Here is a 20,000-nt window from a genome sequence, read left to right as displayed (position 1 = left end):
CCGGCCGACACGCGCGCGCCCTCGCTCGAGCGGACAGGAGAGGGGTGGCAACGAGGGCCAAGGCCCAAGGCCCAAGGCCCCTCCCCCCCACCCACCCACCCACCCAGGAGCGGCACGGCTATGACGGCCGGCCCGCAGCGGCTAGCCGGGTCCCGACTCGCGCTCAGGTGAGCTCAGCAGAGCCGGGAGGGAGGGGCACGCGGCGGGGGGGTGGGGGGGTGGCAGAAGGCCACCCCTCGACCACACGCAACGACGCCGGCGGACAGGCGGGGGCAAGGAAGCGGCGGCGGGCACGGAGCGGGGCCGCAGCGGGCCCAGGAAAGCGAGACGCACCAGGACGCCGGTCCGGGGGTCGGCAGATGGGGACCAGACAGACGGGAGGTCAGACAGACGAGCGGGAGCGAGGAGGGCGAACGTGGGAGCGGCCGGCATCGAGAGAGATGCCACAAAGGGACGGTGGCGGAGGGGGCGGCCGCAGGCCTCCAACGAGGTGGGGGGGGCACGGGGACCATCCCCAAAAACCGGATGCGAGTCGGCTGCCAGGGCACCACACGGGGTCTCACCGCCAGAGGCCTCCAGCACAACGGCGGTCCCGCCGCAACACCCAGGACGCCGACTGGCCTCCCCCTCAGCCCCTGGGGGGCCCCCCCTCGCGGGGGCCCCACGACCGCCACCGACGACACCGATGAGCCACAGCCGGCCCCGTGGAAACAAGTCTCCCAAGGCACCTACCGACGACCACCCCCCACACCCCACACGCACCCGCCGTGCCCAACCCTCTTCCCCCACCCCCCCGCGCACAGGGGGACACCCGAGAAGCACATCACCCAGGGACACCCGCCCGGCCACGGCGGCCAGGGGGTGACACCCACACGAGGTGAGGCCATTTCAGGTCCCCGGTTGACGCGGGGGCGGGAGGGAGAGAGACATGGCACAGGCAAGGCAGGGCGGTCACCTGTTCGGGGCAGGGGGAGGGCCGGCAGCACCGGGGAAGGGCGGCAATGCACACGGGGCAAGGGCTGTGGGGCAGGGACGCGGGTGCCTGCCCAGGGAGAGGAGAAAGGACCCAGGCACGCCAGGCAAACCAGCACGGGGTCACACCACCACACACACGAGGGCAGTCCCATGACACCTGGGACACCAGGCGGCCTCAGTCGCCCCAGAGCACTCCACGACCCGGCCCCACCAACCAGGGCCCCATGTGCAAAGGCTTCCCCCCCCCTGCCACGTGGGGGGGGTTCGTCCGCCTCATCTCACCCATCCGTCCATCTTTCCACCCTCATCTCATCCGTCCTTCACCTAGTCCACCCTCCAGGGCCTGACGCCTGGGGGAAACGCTCCTGAGCGAGGCGGCCCGAACCATGCTCGCTCACCACCTCCACACCACCAGCTGCGACCCCAGGCGAGTGCGGGAAGAACCGACGGGCGGCTCGCAGCGGGGGAGGCAGGGGCAGAGGCCGCCGGGGGACGGGGCGCATCCCCCTCCTCCACTTCCCCTTCCAAGGGGAGGGGCACCACGCGCCCACGCAGCACACAGCCCGGCGCTGGACGCCAAAACCCGGCCCGGCCCGGCGTGACCCTCCCCCAACTCGGAGGGGGGAGGCACAGGCCGCATTAGGCAAAAGAGCAGCGCTTGGCCCCCACCGCGGGGGCCAGCGCACCCCTCGCGCGAGGGCGGCTCTTGCCCACACGCTGTGGCAAGTAGCGCCGGCAGCTACTGCCCTGCAGACTTCAGGAGGGGCGGCGGCTGGGGGGTCCAGGTACCCCAAGGCCCCCCTCTCAGATCGCTAGAGAAGGCTTTCTCACCGAGGGCGCGTCGTGCCCCACACACCATCGCTCGCCCCTTCGGGGACCCACGGGAGTGGGAACACTCCCAAAAAGTGGGAAGTCAGAAGGGGGGGGGGTCTGCGGTATGGGTAAAGCACACAGCCCATGTGAGCGTCCACGGTCAGAGCCGGGAGGGCAAGAGTCTGTGCTGCCACCAGGCTTGCCTTTCAGACTTTTCCACGTGGGTGGAGGGATGCCACGTCCGGAAAGCCAGACGGGGACCCCCCCTTCACATCTCCCGGCCCACCGCGGTCGCTCTCACGACCACATGCAGCCTTCCCGGTCAAGGGAGAAGCATGGGGCGTGCCACTCAAGGGCCAAGGGCTGCCCTCACTGGCACACAGTGAGGGAGACCCATGACAAGGGGTCCACCTGAGCCCCTCCCGGGGAGGGGACACAAGCTTCCCCTGCCTTACCGTCTCGACCCCCTCCCCTGAGCTTTAGGAAGCTGCTCGTGGGGCACGCCACCACCACAGTGGGGACCCGAGGGGACTCACCGCTGGGAGAGGAAAACGACACCACCGCTCGGCCTCGGGCATCTGACAGGCAACCCGGAGTACTCCAGGGGCACCACAGAGGACCAGGGGAGGCACGCTCACGCACCCGCAGGGATGCGAAGCATGGCAGCGAGGGAGGCCTCCCCCCACTTTGGGGAGGGACCGCTCGCAAGGCACACGCCAAGGAGGCAAAGCGAGAATGCCTGCTGCGTCCCAAAGGACCCAGGCCCCCCCCCCCGACTGACACCCGAAGGCAGCAGGGCGGGAGACCAGAGGTCAGGCTGGAGGCCGCACCCCTGCCTTCCCCCACACCACCCGCAGGTGGGGGAGGAGCAGCGAGGGGCCCGCGACAGAATGAGAGGCGCGGCCCAACTCACCATGAGCGGCCGTCCCTCACCTGGCGCGGCTTAAGCCCAAGCCCAGGAGAGCGCCACATCACCACATCGATCAGTCCTGGCAGAGCCAGGGAAGAGCCCAGAAGAGGGGAGGGAGGGAGGGAGGGAGGGAGGGCCAGCAAAGACAATCACCACGGGGGCCTGCTTCAGCTTCACCGGCCCCCCCTCCTCCTCCTCCTCCTCCTCCTCCCCTTCCTCTCTCAGGGGAGAGACAGCGGCTGACAACCCCGGGAGGGAGAATGCCTGACACGTGGCACGGAGCCAACAGGGTGGGGTTGTTCCAGCCGAGCCGCCGGGTGCCCGCAGCAGGGAGGCACACAGGGTAGAAGACCCCACAGGGCCACGCGCCCTGCCGCCCTCGGGTCAGCCAAAGACCGGAGGGGACACCGCAGCATGGGCCAGCTGGATGCACAAGCGAGAGCCGGCGCACAGGCCCAGGCGAGCGGCCCCCACGCGGGGTGCAAAGGGCAGGGTCAGGCCTTGGACAGCAGCCGAAAGCCCAAAGCCCCCCACGTGCATCCAGAGGCCCAAGGTCTCCAGCGACAGGCGCTGAAGAGGATCGTGTCAGCATCTACCTGGTGACAGAAAAGGCCTATTTCGGCCGCGAAAAATGTCCATGCCCAGCAGCGGGGCCCACCCACAGGACGTGGGGGTATCCCCGGAACCCCCATCCGGACACTTGTCCCCCAGCCCTGCCCTAGAGTCGCCAGACCCAGCGCTCTCAGGGCCATCTGGTCGACCCGGGGAGCGTGACCGCAAGGAAGGGACAGGGACAGGAAGGAGGTGGAGCCGGCCGGCCAGCCGGGGAAGCCCTTCCCGGCTTGCCCACGCGGGCAGGTATCGGTCTGTCCGGAGCTCCAGACGGGGACTTGGCTCCCCCAAAATCCAGGACACACCATCCAGCTCAGGCCGGTCCCCACCTCCCGACAGATCGACCGACCGACAGGGAAACACTCCGAGGGCGGGGGGGCGGGGGGGGGGGGAATGAGAGCGTGGGAAACGAAGTCTTGTCCAACGACCGGGACCCTACATGGGCACGCCTCAGGCCCAGGTGCACCCTTCCCGGCCACACCCGGGAGCAGGGGGCCGGCGGGGTACCATCCACCATCTCCGGATCCATCAGGACTTGGAAAAAAAATGTTTCCACGGAGGCGCCTCCGACGAACGGACCCCGCGAAGGAAGGCGCCGGGGCCCGAGCCACCCTTTCCGCTCCACCCCTCACGGCTTGTGCCGGTCTAGACCTCGTCAGTACGACTCCGCACGGGCCGGCGGTAGCCATCAGTCGGGGGGCAGGGGGGGAGGGACCCATGCCGGCATGACGACCGGGAAACAAGCGTGCCGGCCACCGAGCCTGTCGCGCCCTCCAACGCCCTCACAGCGCACAGCCCGGGCCGCTCCTCACTTCGGGGATGAGAGGCTGGAGGGACGGCGGGCGGGAGTCATTCACGCTCCAAAGGGCGACCCGGGACAAGGCCAGGCCACCCGAGCACAGGCAGTCCCGGGCGCCGCACACCCTCTCCCCTCGCTAGGGAGGCGGCCCGGCCCAGGCCTGGTCGGTCCCCGGGGCCGGAGCGGCAAGAGCGGATGCTGGTCGACCCGGCCAGGCGGCCCCAGAACCTGCCTGGGGAGCGCGGTGACAGTCACTCCCTCACAGGCCTGCACGCCCAATCTCCGGTGAGAGAGGGACACTCCCAGGCCTCTGAGCCACCGGAGCTGTCGCCGCCAGTGTCGCCAGCCTCCCGGAACTCTGACTCAGGCCGGATGGCTGAGTCACATCCCTCGCGAAGGTCCCCAAAGCTGCAGAGGGAAGGGACGATATAAAAGCGGACACTAGATGGCACGCGACAACCGCCACCAACGTCACCAGGACAGATCCGGAAGGCCGGCCGGCCGGCGGCGACACAACGACACAGCGCCGGCCACCCAAATGCCCGAGCTCTTCCCGGGGCCGAGGCGCCAGGCGTCCTGCACGACCGCGAGGCTTCCACTACGGAGCTGCCTCCTGGCAAGGCACTGCGTGGCGTGATGGCAGCAGATGGAAAGAGGGGGGCGGCGGCGGCGGCGGCGGCGGCGGCGGGGAAGGAGCTGGGAAGAGGTTCTCGCTGTTGCCTAGAAGGAGCCGCGCTCGCTCCCCCAAGCATGTCCCTTCCTGGGCTTGGGAATTCCAGAGAGAAGCCGGCGCGGTGAGGGTGGCACTAGCGAGAGAGATCTCAGGTTCCCCTCCACCTTCTCTTCTCTCCCCCACCCCCACCCCACCTCCCTGCACGGAGCTGGAGGAGGGAGGGAGAGAGGGAGGGCGGGAGGGTAGGCGGGGACTGGCAAAAACGAAACCCGGCAAGCTCTCGGAGAACGACAACGCAGGAGTCGGTATACCTGCCACCCTTACCGACGGAGACGGTCTGTCAAAAGCAGACAAGCAAAGCCCAGAAGCTTAGGAAGGGAGAGAAGGATACAGTCGATCCTAGGAAAGTGGAAATGAAAATCTCTCTCTGCATAGACTGAGACAAAGTCCAAAGAGAACAAATGGCTGCCTGGGGCAAATGCTCTGGTGGTCAGGTCATAGAAACATGGATTTCAGCATGACTGACCAACCACAACGGAGGGAAAGTACAACGCAACACTATGAGTGTGTGTGTATGTGTGGGGGGGTGAACTGAAATCTCATCCAAAACAAAACAAAACAAAACAAAAAAAGGAAAACAACCCCCCCCCCAAAAAAAACCCAAAAAACAACAACAGATGAAGAAGAAGAAGGAAGCCCACGACCAACAGGGTCAAGGCTCCTGCTTTCTCACCGCGGTGGCTCTGGTTGCCCCTGTGTGGTGCAGGTTCCATCTCTGGCTCAGGAAAAACTTCCACTTGCTGCCCGTGTGTGTGGCCAAAAAGTAAAACATAAAGCTGAAACAGGAGGGAGAGGGGGTGGAGAAAACCCGAAACAAACAATAAACTTTGCAAGTCTCAGGATTGCCATCCTGGGGTAGTGGAAACAAATCCGACCAGGAACCATGAGGTTGCAGGTTTGATCCCTGGCTCACTTGTTGGGTTAAGGATCTGGCATTGCCGTGAGCTGTGGTGTCTGTCACAGACGCGGCTCGGATCCCGCGTGGCTGTGCCTGTGGTGTAGGCCGGCAGGTAAGGCTCCGAACTGACCCCTAGCCTGGGAACCTCCATGTGCTGCGGGTGTGGCTCCCCCCCAAAAAAAAACCAGAAAGAGAGAGAGAGAGAGAGAGAGAGAGAAGGAAAGAAAGAAAGAAAGAAAGAAAAGAGAAAGAAAGAGAGAGAGAGAGAGAGAGAGAGAGAAAGAAAGAGAAAGAAAGAAAGGAAGGAAAGAGAAAGATAGAGAGAGAGAGAGAGAGAGAGAAAGAAAGAAAGAAAGAAAGAAAGAAAGAAAGAAAGAAAGAAAGAAAGAAAGAAAAAGAAAGGAGAAAGAAAGGAAGGAAAGAGAAAGAAAGAAAGAAAAGAAAAAGAAAGAGAGAGAGAGAAAAGAAAGAAAGGAAGAAAGGAAGGAAGGAAAGAAAAAGAAGGAAAAAGAAATCCATCTCGGAGTTCCCGCTGTGCCTAGGTCACAGCTGAGCCTCAAGTTCGATCCCTGGCACAGGAAAGGCAGTGCAGCAGGAAAAAAAAAAAAAAAAAAAGAACAACTCCATCTTGCTGGTTGGGCAGGGGAGATGCAATTGCCGGATGACATTCCACAACTCTGCCAAACTGGCAAAACCACGACGCACTTAGTACAGGAGTCATTGAAGACATGGATGTGAAAGCATCTTCTTGCTATCGATTCATTTCCCACAATCCCAGGAAGAGCCATTGGAACAGGGCTCCCATTCTTGGCACGATATCTTTTCTATGTGTGGGTGGACGCATCTTTTCTCATGGTTGTTTTCCTTTTGACCAAATTTAACTTCAGCCTCCACCATGTCATCTTTTGGGCTCTCAAGCCTGCCATGAGAATATGGTCACCAAAGTCCTCGCCCAGAGGCACCTTTGCCCACCACCAGTGCCGCCGTCTCCCCCCACCTCCTCCTCCTCCTCCTCCTCCTCCTCCTCCTCCTCCTCCTCCTCCTCCTCCTCCTCCTCCTCCTCCTCCTCCTCCTCCAACCCCCGCCAAGCACCCCCCCCCCCCACCCCGCTTTGTATTGTTCAGCTGTCTTGCACTGGTCTCTCACACGGTGGCGGTGTGGTCCTATGCATGATTCCCAACCACATTCAAGTGGACTTCCGGGATCATCATTTTCTGTTTCCTAACTGCACTTTCGTCGTTCTTAGGAGGTTTGCTTCCCTTCCCCCCCCACCCCCCCCCCACCCCGCGCGCGCGCACGCTTGGTGTTGAATCGGAGCTGCATCTGCTAGCCTGAGCCACAGCCACAGCAACGGCGGGATCCGAGCCACATCTGAGACCTTATGCCACAGCTCGCGGAAAAATGCCAGATCCTTAAACCCCTGAGCGAGGTCAGGGATCAAACCTGCCACCTCGTGATTCCTAGTCCGATTCGTTTCCGCCGCGCCATGACAGGAATTCCTTCCTGTGTTCTTTTGGGTCATGGTTGTTTCCAGCTCCACAGAATTCCTCCCCGTGCTCATGTGACATCTGGGATGTGGCGGGTTGGGGGGGGGGGGGCAAGGTTTCGTTCCCCTACAGTCATGCCTTGAAAAAAGTCGTGTACAACGTTTCACATTCCAGATCCAGAAGCTGAATCCGCAGCCGGTTCCATCTCATGAAACCGATCTCCCAGCCCAGGAAAACCAAAGGTCGTGGTTGGAGCCCGTGATAAACCCCAGGTCTGAGTCCCGAGCACTGCTGCTCAGGGAAGATTTCGAGGTGTCAGGGTCCAAGGATCCTCCTGGGCACTTGGAAATGTCTCCGATGTGTGCAGGCAGGCATGAGGATGAGAAGGGGCTAAAGAGGGGCAGAGGGTGGTGATCTCTTGTCGGTGGATGTCAAGGGTTGGCGCTTCCTTTTGTGGATCTCCCGGAAAAGTCAAATGTGGGAGAAAAACTGGACCCGTGAGTTCGAGGAGAGGGATGGCCAGAGAAAACCAGAAGAATTCCATCTGCCGACCATTGGGTAGGTAGGAGGGCAAAAACCGAAACCTCGAGCATGACATGAACAGAACCACATGCTTCTAGCCACCCATAAACCCCGTAAGATAAGATCGTTTCTGCTGAGATACCCTCTCCCTCCCCCCACCCACCCAGGGCGAAGGATCCCTGGGTGGTGGCAGAGGGGCGGCAGCAGTCAGTGGCAGTGGCGGCGGGCATGGAACTTCCACAGGCCCTGGGGACACACCCCCCGCCCCCAGAAACCCCTAGAAGCTTGGAATTCTGATGTCTGTGGTGTGATGACCATAAACACTGGCTTTTGTGCCATGTCTGCTAGAAGATATGGTTTCCATGACAAATAAAGTGATTTTTAGCAAGTTTTTCTCCACTTGAGATGTATTGAAAATACGTCTTCATTCAGGGGGAGGTAGGTGTAGGTGACAGACGTGGCCGCTCAGCTCAGATCGGGTGATCTGGCAGGGCATAGCTCTGGCTGAGGTGCAGGCCAGCAGCTACAGCTCCGATTCTTCGACCCCTAGCCCAGGGAACTTCCATATCCCAAGGGTGCACTCCTAAAAAACAAAAAACAAAATGAACAACACACAAAGAGGGAGCATCTCATCGATGGCAGACCAAATTCCAATGTATATGTATACGTGTACATAGGTATGTACGTATGGATGTGTGTGTGTATGTGTATATTATCGAGAGAGAGAGAGAGAGAGAGAGAGAGAGAGAGAGAGAGAGAGAGGATTTTTTAGAGCCATAACTGTGGCATACGGAAGTTCCCAAACCAGGGTTCGAACCGGCATACATGGATACTAGTCGGGTTTGTTACCACTGAGCCACAACAGGAACTCCCCACATTCCAATATTTAATGAGAAAATACATTTTTGATGCTTTAGGCAACCCTGCAAACACCCTTATTTAAGTGACTGGACTTAACAAAAAGGAATCCCTAGCACCTAGTAACAGAACAAAGATAAAGAAACACAAGGCAGGAATTCCCGTTGTGGCTCGGTGGAAACGAACCCGACTAGCATTGACCCCTAACCTGGGAACCTACAAAATGGCACATGTGAAGCCCTAAAAGAAGACTACACACACACACACACACACACACACACACACACACACGGCACAGACAGATGCGAAAGGAAAAGAAAAGGAAGGAAAAAAGAAAAGGGAAGAAAGAGAGAAATGAACAGGCAGAGCAAGCCATTGTGAATGATCTCTAGGGACAGATATTTTTCTCCAAGCATAATTTTATTTTTCCCCAAGTGATACCAGACCTTCTCTCTCTCTCTCTCTCTCTCTCTCTCTCTCTCTCTCACACACACACACACACACACACTCTCCCTCCCTCTCTCTCTCTCTTTGAAAAAATTTATGTATTTAGTGGAGTTCCCATTGTGACTCAGCAGGTAGGAATCTGACTAGCATCCATGAGAGTGCTGGTTTGATCCCTGGCCTCGCTCAGTGGGTGAAAGATCTGGCATTGCCCTGAACTGTGGTGTAGGTTGCAGACACAGATCGGACCTGGTGTTGCTGTGTCTGTGGTGTAGGCCAGTGGCTCAAGCTCTGATTCCCTAGCCTGGGAACCTCCGTGTGCCGTGAGTGCCACCCGAAGAAAGCAAGGGTAAAAAAAAAAAAAAAAAAAGAAACATAAAAACCTGGATTGGGGAGATCCCATTGTGGCTCATTGGTAACAAAGCTGAGGAGCACCCACGAGGATGCAGATTCGATCCTGGGGTGGGGGGGTGGGGTGCTGGTGCTGGTGGTGCTGAGGTGTGTGCGTGTGGGGTGATAAATAGGTTACCTCTGGCTTCTGGGGGGTGAGAGTCAGCATGGTTTTCCTGCACCTGCTGCTCCTGGGCAATTATTTAGTTTTGGTTTCTTGTTCCTTTGTTTTTGTGGTCCTGCATTGTGGTGAGTACTGGTGTAAGTGGCAGGTTCCTATTTGATCCGACATTTCTTTGGCTCTGGTGTCGGTTGACAGCCATGGTCATGACTGGTGGTGGCTGTTAAGTCTCCAGGAGTTCCACGCAACATTCTGATTGTCTTTCTTCCTTGGGCTTTGGCTGCAGCCTCCCCCTACCCCCTACCCCCCCCCCCCCCCCGCATCATATGGAGGTTCCCGGGCTAGGGGCCGAATCAGACCTACAACTGCTGGGGCGTATGCCACAGTCACAAGCACCATCATATCCAAGCTGCGTCTGCAACCTACACCGCAGCGCAAGGTGATGCCACCAGATCCTAAACCCACTGTGGAAGGCCTGGGATCGAACCTGCAACCTCATGGTTCCTGGTTGGATTCCTTTCCACTATTCCACGACGGGAACTCCTGGGCTTTGGCTTTTGACAGGTGGAGGGACACAGCTTTCTGAAACGGTGGGGCCAGGGCAAGGCATAGAAACATAAGATGGATGTGAGCCTGCGCCTATTCTTTTCTCGTGTGCTGGGAAGATAAGGTGGCTCTTGCCAGCTGGGATTTCATTTCCCCACAAACGATCAGGCTCTTAAGGTATCAGGCAGGGAAGAGGGAGAGTCAGAGTTCCCATTGTGGCTCAGTGGTTAATGAATCTGACTAGGAACCATGAGGTTGCAGGTTCCATCCCTGGCCTTGCTCAGTGGGTTAAGGATCCAGCATTGCCGTGAGCTGTGGTGCAGGTTGCAGATGTGGCTCAGATCCCGCGTTGCTGTGGCTCTGGTGTAGGCCAGCGGCTACAGCTCCGATTGGACCCCTGGCAGGGGAACTTCCATATGCCGCAGGAGCGGCCCTAGAAAAGGCAAAAAGCCGAAGGTGGGGGGGGGGGGGGGACAGAAGAAGAGTGAGAATCACGGTCGGAAGAACATGGGGAAATCGGTGCTAGGTGCCTGGGTGTGTGAGTTCACACGGAATGCTAACCCAGACCCCTGGCCAGCCACATTTGGGGTATCTATCAACTTGACTCTCCACTCTCCAGCTCACCTGGGTGGTGCTGCCCTGCCCTGCCCTGCTCATGTAAGACCTGGCTCCTCCAGGGATGGCTTTGCACCAGAGGGAGACGGGGCAAAGTCACTGAGCTTAAGGTAATTTCTCCAAGAGAGACTCTGGGAGAAGGAGACCAGCTGGGTTTCTGTGTGTTCATTTTTCTTCCTGTCTGCTTGTTTGGTGCAGGCCAGTCCATGTGCCGAGACATTCAGAAACTCTGTACTAGCTGAGACTCAGACCTTGTTCCGAAATAAGCAAAGGGACTTTGAGCTGGGATCACTCCCTGACAAGTAGCTAGCAAAGAAGTTTCCCGTAGCTCTCAGGCCCCATCCCCGCCCTCAGGCGGGTGGGCGTGGGGAGGGGGTGGGGGGGGAGGGGAGGGGCTCGTTCAGGCAGGCAGGCAGGCAGGCAGGCAGGCAGGCAGGCAGGCGCTGGTTCATTAGTCCCGCACCCCCCCACTCCCGGCCCCAGCTGCCCGCCCCACCCCCCACCCCCGGCCGCCATCCCTGCTGCGCCGCCTCTCGCTTCCCAAATCGCCTGGACTCACGCCCGGGAAGGGGGGGAGGGGAGATCAGGAAGATCCAGGCCTCAGGGCCTGGGTTCAATCACTTCATTCAAATGCAGAAACTCTCCAGTCAAGTCAGAGGTGGTGACTTTTCCTGGAGCTTCTCTTTAGGGAAAGTGTTTTTTTTCCCCTCTTTCCCCAATTTCCCTACCCTCAGGCTGCCCCTCGCAGACTGCATGGAGGGGGGTGGGGGAGGATGTGTGCACGAAACTCGCCTCGTGTCAGGCCAAAGGAGCCCCCGCCATTTCCCAACCCGGGAAACCCCGCAAAACTTCTGGAGCATGTTGGCCTTGGTGTGGGAATGGACATCTTCACTTGCCATCTTCCTTTGCACGAGGAGGAGATTTTCATCTCCTGCTGTCTGGGGGCCAGAAAGGAGGGCCAGAGTGTCCCTTTGGTGTGGGCCGGTCCTTAAGTCATTTTACCTCACAGGAATCACCCACACAGGGCATGGAGACACGTTTGGGGTCCGCCTCCTCCGAAACGTCCCGGGAAACCTCACGTGTGAAAAACTGAGCTGGGGAGGTCCCATCGTGGTGCAGAAGTGGAAATAAATGCAACTAGGAACCATGAGGTGGCAGGTTCCATGCTCAGCCTCGCTCACTGGGTTACGAATCCCACGTTGCCATGAGCTGTGGGTAGAGGAGAGTGAGAAGGAGAGGGAGGGAGGGGGAAGGGAGAGATCCTCCATTTATGGAACTGGTTTCCTTGTTTTGAGATGACGTCGCTTTGGTGAAACAGTTGTCAGATGGCCTCTCAAAAGGCGGTGATGTGGATGGGCTCCCCGAACCAGGCCCACAGAAACCAAAGGAACGAAGGGGTTAATCCTTGGAGCCAGAGTTCCCTCCTCTGAAACTGAAACCAAGCTCAAGCCCGGGAGTGCTGGTGTGTTGGAGCCAGAGACATTGTTACAGCTAAAAGCTACTTTGAAATAGTCTCCATTAGGTTATGGCTTGCCTTGGCCCACGAACTTATGACTAATGACTACTGTCGAGTCAGAGTTGTAGTGAACCTGGTGTTTTCTCTACCCTTGAAACACTCCCTAAGGATTGCGCCCCCCCCCCCACCCCGTGGATGAGCAATCTTCACTCCGGAGAGAAGGTCAAAATGCCATAACCCCAAAGACACTAGAAACATTCCATGGACCACCTGACTCCAGCCTTGATGACTTTGAAATGGTCTATCCTAATCTCCTATCCAGGGAGAATGCAAGCACCCTGATGCTTCTAGACAGCTCCGCCACCCCCATGCCCACCATTAAGCTAAACCTATAGAACCCCTTGCTATCCCCTCTCAAGGGAGGACACAGTTTTGAGGTCCTTAGCCTGCTGTGGCCTCCTTAGCCTGGCAAAGCAATAAAGCTGTTCTTTATGCTTCACCCAAAACTCTGTCTCTGAGACTTAATTGGAGCTGGAGTACCAAGGCCGGTTTGGGCTGCCAAACTTTCCTGGAACTTTCAAACTGTTACATATGAAGAACGGAGCCGGTGACTCTGTGTGTGTGTGCGTGTACGTGTGAGAGAGACACAGAGAGACAGACAGAGACAGTGAGTGAGACAGAGAGAGACAGAGGGAAGAGAGAGGGAGAGGGGAAAGTCCCTTCAGTCTTTTGTTTTCTCGGTTTGTTTGTTTGTTTGTTTGTTTTGTCTTTTTGCCATTTCTTGGGCCGCTCCCATGGCATATGGAGGTTCCCAGGCTAGGGGTCGAATCGGAGCCATAGCTGCCAGCCTACGCCAGAGCCACAGCAACGTGGGATCTGAGCCGTGTCTGCGACCGACACCACAGCTCACGGCAACGCTGGATCCTTAACCCACTGAGTGAGGGCAGGGATCGAACCCACAACCTCACGGTTCCTAGTCGGATTCGCTCACCACGGAGCCATGACGGGAACGCCCCTTCAGTCTTTTGAAAGGCCCCTCTGAGAATGCCGTCAGGTGTTGGGGCCAACTTTCCGAGGGGCTCTTAGAGAAATGAACACAGGGTGATGGTTTCACTCTCAGAGACCATTTCTCTGATGTGTTCATCGAGGGACTCCACGGGCTTCCGTTTTCAGGGCCTCGGGACAAGCGATACGTGTTCTCATCCGCAAGGATGCCAGGTCCAAAGGGTGGGAGAAAATGGGAAACGCTGATGAAGAGAGTTGTAGCCAGAGATGGAAGGCAACTGGAAAAACTTCAGGATCCAGTCCAGTTTTCCAGCCACTGAGTTTCTGATTTCTGGAAGGATTTGGGTAGGGAGGAAAAGGTCAAGGATTCTCCATCCCTCTGACAGAGGTATAAGTTACAAAGTAGATGTACAACTTTTGAGAAAAAAACGAACAAACAAAGAAACAACCAAACAAACAATTTTTGTCCCTTTGTCTTTATCAGGAAAAGTGAAAGATGGAGAGAGGGAGGGAGGGAGGGAGGGAGGGAGGGTGGGTTGGATGGATGGATGGATGGATGGATTTGGGGGGCGGGGAGAAGATTCTTAGATCCTAATGACCCAATGCTTTCTCTAGTCCTGGGCCTTTAGGTGATATATCTATATCTATATATCTATATCTATCTGTATACACACACACACACACACACACACACACACACACACACACACACGTAGTTATTTTCTGTTTCTAGGGCTGCACCCATGGCACATGGAGGTTCCCAGGCTAGGGGTCCAATCGGAGCCGTAGCCACCGGCCTACACCAGAGCCAGCACAACGCGGGATCCGAGCCCTGTCTGCGACCTACACCAGAGCTCACGGCAACACCCGATCCTGAACCCAACGAGCGAGGCCAGGGATCGAACCCGCACCCTCAGGCCTCCTAGTCGGATTCGTCCAGCCATGACGGGAACTCCTACATATGTATATAGTATGCATATAGTATATCTTTTTTTAATGCCCACGCCCCAGCCCTATGGAAGTTCCCAGACTCACGGTCGAATCAGAGCTGTAGCTGCGGGCCTACCCCACAGCCACAGCAACGCGGGATCCTTAACCCACCAAGCGAGGCCAGGGGAGGGATCGAACCCACATCCTCACGGATCCTAGTCGGGTTCATTACCGCTGAGCCCTGATGGGAACTGCAGGGGACATCTTTTTTTTTTTTTTTTTTTTTTTTTTTAAGATGTAAGTTTGTTGTGGTTGTTGTGGTTGTTGGTTGTTGTTGTTGCTTTAGCTCGGCATACAGTGGGCTTGCTTACAATGTTGTGTTCGTTTCAGGTGTACAGTCAAGGGGATTCAGTGATCCATCTACATCCATCTATCCCTCCGTTCTTTTTCAGCGTCTTTTCCCCTCTAGGTGATTCCAGAATATTGGGCCATTCCTTCCTTGTGGGTGGGAACACCAGCGTGAAAAAAAACCATCACGGGGGAGTTCCTGTCGTGGCACCATGGAAGCGCATCCGACGAGGAACCTTTGCAGGGAAGGGTGTGGGTTCGATCCCTGGCCTCGCTCAGGGGGGCGGTAAGGATCCGGCAGGCAGTGCCGTGAGCTGTGGTGTCGGTCGCAGACGCGGCTCGGATCCCACATGGCTGTGCCTGTGGCGTAGGCCAGCAGCCGTAGCTCCGATTCAACCCCTCGCTTGGGAACTTCCATATGCCACGAGGGCAGCCCTAAAAAGCAGAGGGGGGAAAAGAAATCATGAGGGCGGGGGAGAGGGATCCATGAGGAGGATGGGATGAACATATACACACACAAAAGAGTCTCTATCCAATAGACGACGAACAGGGACCCCTACGCCACCTTCTGGAATCCAAACGCCAAAACCACAAAGCAGAGTTCCCGCCATGGCGCAGTGGAAATGAGTCCGACCAGGAACCATGAGGTTGCAGGTTCGATGCCTGTCCACCTCGCTCAGTGGGTAAAGGATCCGGTGTTGCCGTGAGCTGTGGTGTTGGTCCCAGACGCGGCTCGGACCTGGCATTCCTGTTTCTGTGGTGTAGGAGGTCAGCAGCTAAAGCCTCCGATTCGATCCGTCATCTGGGAACCTCCATATGCCGTGGGTGTGGCCCTCAACACACACACACACACACACACACACGCACGCACGCACGCACGCACACACGCACACGCACACGCACACGCACACACACACACACTCTGGAACCCCCTAAATGGGAGAAAACCGGACACAGTAGTTTTTTAGGGGTCCAGTCTCTGTGACAGGTGAGGATATCAGGCTTGCATCGAGGGAGGGAAGGCTTCACCCCACGCAGAAAACACACCCACCTACCCACCGACCGACCTTCCTTCCTTCTTTCCTTCCTTCCTTCCTTCCTTCCTTCATGAGAGAACAGTTGGATGACCCATCCTAAGTGTCGGTTGAATGAAGTCTAGTTACCAGGGTTCAGAGTGGGGGAGGGAGAGGGGTAGGAAGTCTGAAGCCTCTGGCGACTCTCCGAAATGTTCTCCCCCCAGGGTGACAGAGCCAGCAGGTCAGGCACTGCCTTCTCTAGAAACCTTCCTGCCCATGTCCAAGGGGGTGTGGGGGGTTGGGGGTGTGGGGCAGGGAGTGGGCCAGGGAGCCTGGAGAAACCCAGACCACCAAGCGGCCATTCTCCCATCGCCCCGACTGTTTGTTGAATGAACATAATGGACGTGATCCAAGTCTGCCACGCCGCCGCCGCCGCCGCCGCCGCCGCCACCACCACTTTCTCCATCATCTCCCCCACCCCCTTGCCTGCAGCCATCTTTGAAAAGGCTGCTGTTGTGGCTGCCTTTGCATGAAAGTGAGTGAGGACCCCTCCCTAATACGGAGTGTTTCAGTCCCTGGTGTCTCTGACAGCTCGCTCATGTATTGGTTGTGAACCATCTTGCCTTGAGGATTTGGAGGATTCGTGAACATTGCAGGAGCCATGGGAGCAGTGAAGTCCTTATCGCCAACCCGACACCCCCCCCCCCCAAATTTCGTGGCAGGGAGCACACTTTTCTTTCACCCAAGAGATTTATTTCCTGCTTTCTGAAGAGAGAAGGAAAGGAGGGTCAGAATGGTCCTCTGGTGTCTGGTGTCCTGTCCCTTTCATTGCACACACTCCTAGTGCCACTGCGGGAGGCACGTTCGGGGCGCGGGGTGGGGTGGGGGTGGGGGACCTGCTGCACGCACCCGCCCCTCACTTTCAAATGCGAAACTCAAGGAGGATGTGAATGTCCTCCATGCCACCGATCAGGTGAACGGGATGGCTTTCTAGGGAAATCCTGGTGTTTCCTTTCACTGCCATGACGAACACCCAGAAACAACCCTGTAAGTTCATACAACTTTGTCAGTCAACTGTATTCCAATAAAATGAAAAAGCAAGACACAGACACACCCACACGCACACACACACACACGCGCGCGCACACACGCACCCCAACCCAGAACCAAACACCCTCTCCTGAAATGGGGGGGCGGGCCCACCGGAGAATGAGCAAGAGAATTCCAGAGTCGGTAGGAAAGTGTCATCTGCAGCGGTGTGAAAAACCCCAAGCTCTTTTCTTCCTGTCAAGGTGAATAAACTTTGTTAATGGGAGTGGGTGCCCTCAGTGTGCCCTCCGAGAGGAAAGGCAGGGAGCATTTTCTCCCTGAAGAGCTTAGTGCTGTCATAGCACTGACGGACAGGATGAACGATCGGTGAGAGGTGGCAGCAGCAGTGGTGGCCGCCTGCACTGCCTGGGCGGATTGGAAACATAGACGAGCCACCAAGACTGCGTGTGACACCCCCGTGGGCCACCCCCCCCCCCCCCCGTCTGTACAGTGACAAGAGTCCTTTGGGGGAAAAGGGAGGGTGGGTGCTCTTCCAGTGTGTCTGTCTGCATTCACCAGGTGTGGGAGAGAAGACAGATGTTTGTTTCCACTATCGTTCGGAGGACTTGCCCAAGAGTACCACGTCCCCCCAAAGATAGCACCGGAAGAGAGATGCACGAGGTTTCTGAATGCATGCCGTGGGTGCTCCAGGCTGCCTCCAGGCCGCCCCCTCGCCCTCGCCCTCCCCCTCCCCCTTGCCAGAGGCAGACGTTCCTTGAAACAGCTGGCTTTGAACTTGGGCTTCTAGAGGAAGGTTTTTCTCCTGCTTTCAAGACGGGAAGAAGAGGGTGTCCGTCTCACATCCGTCCTTTCCAGAGGGCCCTGGATTCCAGATCCTCCACATGCCAGCGCCAAAGCCGAAGCGGTCGGTCTGGGGGTGCCCCATTCGGGTTCCCTCCCCACACACCTGCACGCGCGCGCGCACACACACACACACACACACACGCACGCACCGGGAACAGTGTGATCTCCCACGCCCCCGAAAAGCTTCAGAATGGCCTCAGTCCGAGGCAGTAGACCTATGTATGTCCTCACACCTGTTCAAATAATGTCTGCCCTCAGCCCCACCATCCCCTGCCTCTTTTAAGGACAAAGGCACTGTAGGTTTCCCTGGGGAAGGGAGACTCCATGGCATGTAAATCACAGTCTTAAGGAAAAGGATAATAGCATATGCCGGGGGGGGGGGGGGGGGGGGGAGAAAGAAGGGGGGGGAGGGGGGGGACCCGCGGTGGTGTGCTTGTGAGGGAGAGAGACAGAGACAGACAGGGAGGGACGGAGGATAGGCAGACAGTGAGAGGCAGAATCAGAGGGAGAAAGAGGAGGAGGGGAGAGAGACAGAGAAAGTGAAACAGAGCTAGGTATAGAGGACGCTGTGGCTGGGTCGGATTCTGCGTGTTCTCAGTGAAGTCGTCCTAAGGCCTCTGGAGGTCCAGATCACTGCTTGGGGCCGGAAGTCTGTCTGCCCTTCCCTACCCATCTGAAGAGCTGTGGTTTGGGCTTTCCAGCCGGGAACCCCTCTTTCTGCCTCTTTGTCCAACACACAAGGTTCGTGGGACCCAGAAATCCCATTCTGAGAGCACCCTAGGAACAGTCCTTTCCATACGGCGCAGGAGGCCCCTGTGCCAAGAGATCCAAAGTCTGGAGCCTCTGTTCTCCCCCCCCCCCCCCCTTCCCTCCACGGACAAAATCTTGCCTTGTATTCCTTTTTTTCTCAGGGACTCTGAAGGACATGTATCATTGTACAACCATGGGGAAGATGCTTCCATTCCCTCTGGAATGATGGATGTGGTCGCATGTCTCAAGGAGGCTCCAATTCTTTGAGCAGGACTCCCGATGGTGCCATCCCATCGTCCCTCCCCTCCCCTCCCCTCCGGCTCGCTCGGTCACGGTTCCCCTCCTTTTTCCTCCCCTCCAGGTTATCTTCAGGTCTGCCGCCCACTTGTAACTCCTCCCCCACTTGGAAGTGGCCTCTTCCGGCCCCGAACTTGGTCGTCCCAGGCCCACCCCGGGAGCCATCTGGCGGACCTTTTCGGAGACTATAAAAAGCAGCCTACGGCAGGGGGCGTCGCAGGACCAACGAACGCATCGGGATGGATCGCTGTGTGGCGACATGGATTCTCCAGGCAGGGCAGGCATAAGGCCTGGACTCTTTCCTCCTGGAGCCCATTTCTTCATCCGTGGCCTTGAAGACGAACCACGCCGACCACGGACCGTGGACCTTGGCCTTCACCTTTCATTTCCGAACGGCAGCCAGGGCATCCATTGTCACCACCGCGGAAAAGGTGTCCACAAAAAGGACAGGTGAGCACCTCCATGGCATGCAGTGTCATCGCCACCCCCACCCCGGCTTTAAAGGGTCCTCTTTCAAGTAATCACGTTGCCACAGCTGGGACTTGGATCGGATCCCTGGCTCCGGAACCCCATATGACCTGGGGCCGGCCAATGCATCCCTCCATAGCGTCCTAAATCCGTACATCGTTGATTCAGGACTTTCCCTCGTGGCACAGAGGAAACGAATCTGACCAGGAACCATGAGGTTGCGGGCTCCATCCTTCGCCTCACGCAGGGGGTTGAGACGAGGCTCAGATCTGGCACGGCTGCGGCTCGGGCGTAGGCCAGCAGCCGTAACTCCAGTTCGACCCCTAGCCTGGGAAGCTCCATAGACCGTGGGTGCGGCCATCCGAAGACCAACAAGAACCTCCTCACCGTCCTAATACAGGGACAGCAACGTTGTCACGGCAAGGGCGGCGGGGCGGCGCGGGCCAAATAAAATGCTATGCACCCAAGTGTTTGATTTCAATAGAGAAGAAAGAAATCACTAGGCCAGAGGGGAAGCTCAGAAAACATCGAACACAAAACGACACACCCTGTCCGGGAGACTCAGGCCCCGGAGAGAGGCAGTCAACGCGGTGCAGACACGACCCCAGCGAGTGAGTTGGCAGAGACGGACGGGCGGCCCCGGCATCAAGACAACCCCAGGGATCCCATCGAGGGCCACACGCACCCGGGCCCGAGTCGGCCGGGAGAGCTGGTCGACCCCGCGGGCCCTCGGACCCGGGCCCGAGTCGGCCGGGACAGCTGGTCGACCCCGCGGGCCCTCGGACCCGGGCCCGAGTCGGCCGGGACAGCTGGTCGACCCCGCGGGCCCTCGGACCCGGGCCCGAGTCGGCCGGGACAGCTGGTCGACCCCGCGGGCCCTCGGACCCGGGCCCGAGTCGGCCGGGACAGCTGGTCGACCCCGCGGGCCCTCGGACCCGGGCCCGAGACGGCCGGGACAGCTGGTCGACCCCGCGGGCCCTCGGACCCGGGCCCGAGACGGCCGGGACAGCTGGTCGACCCCGCGGGCCCTCGGACCCGGGCCCGAGTCGGCCGGGACAGCTGGTCGACCCCGCGGGCCCTCGGACCCGGGCCCGAGACGGCCGGGACAGCTGGT

Source organism: Sus scrofa, chromosome 8 (genome assembly GCF_054392235.1).
Source record: "Sus scrofa isolate SSC_HxYL_T2T_F1_AM1 chromosome 8, Sscrofa_HxYL_maternal_Yorkshire_Landrace_v2.0, whole genome shotgun sequence".
In the NCBI taxonomy this organism is placed as follows: domain Eukaryota; kingdom Metazoa; phylum Chordata; class Mammalia; order Artiodactyla; family Suidae; genus Sus; species Sus scrofa.
The sequence above is the reverse complement of the archived record's forward strand: the minus strand, read 5'-3'. Positions refer to the sequence as shown.